This window comes from Desmodus rotundus, unplaced genomic scaffold (assembly GCF_022682495.2).
Source record: "Desmodus rotundus isolate HL8 unplaced genomic scaffold, HLdesRot8A.1 manual_scaffold_227, whole genome shotgun sequence".
NCBI classification, from domain to species: domain Eukaryota; kingdom Metazoa; phylum Chordata; class Mammalia; order Chiroptera; family Phyllostomidae; genus Desmodus; species Desmodus rotundus.
The window spans coordinates 24,949-26,240 of record NW_026527288.1 but is presented as its reverse complement, the minus strand read 5'-3'; positions in this window follow the sequence as shown (position 1 = coordinate 26,240).

The window sequence follows — 1,292 nt, the reverse complement described above, 5'->3', positions numbered from 1 at the left end:
TGGTGAAATGTGGAATCTAACAGAGTAAGAATCTTTGTTCTAAGTGACATTATGAAGAAGTTATTACAGTGACATATGAGCAGTGGAGAGAAGCAGGGATCCTCAAATGAGTACTGTGTTTAATCACAGTGTGATTTGGTCTCCTAAGTGGACGGGTCTTCCTTTGCCTCCCGATCTATTGTCTAGGACACTTCTCCCCGACATTTGTCAGATGGCTGGCCTTTTTTATTCTTTAACTTTTAGCTTCCATGCTTCCTGTTCCAAGAAAGGCAGCATTCCAGACATAGGATGCAAAGGGACATGCTGTTTGTATTCTGATGGAGTCTTCAGGATACAGAACAGGGTTTGTCATTCTCAGCACTGTGGACCTTTTGGGCCACATAAATCATTCTCCTGGGTGATTGTCCTCTACATTGTAGGTGCTTATTAGCATCCAATACCTCTATTCACTGCCCACACCCTGGCTTCCCTTCTCCTTAGGACAATCTAGGATGACTCAGCACATTGCCTCAAGCCCCCTTGGGGGCAAAAGTCACCTTTGGTTAAGAAACAATTTGAGGCTTTTATCATTTTTGACAGCAGAAAGATCTTGGTTTGGTATGTAAGGTTTTTATTATTTTTCTACGTAAATTATTTTCCAGTCTGTGATTTATTTTGGGAAGGTATTTAGAAGTGTGTTTTAAAACATCTAAATACAGGGACTTTCTAGTTACCTTGTGACTGGTTTCCAGATCAATGGCAAAGAGAGCAATAAATAGTTTGTGAGACATTTGTTGAAACCTGGATTATAGCTCACTGTAGTTGTTTTTTTAAAAAAGTTCCAAGTGTGGTTGAAAAGCATTTTTAATTGACTTTGTTGGTGCTTGCTTTAACAGCGAGGAAAAAAATTTTCAAAATACTACCCCAAGAGTTAAAAACAAGTGCTTTTATTTTATGTATATACACTTGCAGATATGTCAATGTGCACATTTCTGTCTACTTTTCTAGATTTAATTTACTATTTTAGATTCTAAGTATGGGCACAAATCTTGTATATCTTCAGCTTTTATATTTGATAATGTGTATTTAAGGGTGAAGATGTTTTCCATAAGGTTTGGTATGCAAGTATCTTTCTCACCATTCAGTGTATTTTGTAATTGAAATTGTGCTTTATTTTTGAGGTTGTTGAGGAGTGTATTCCCTAACTACCCAACGTAAGGACTTTCCAGTCACCCATTTGTAGTGAATTCTAGCTTCAGTGCAATAGGAGCACTCAGAGAAACACGTTGTATATAATTTCATTGCTCCGGTGC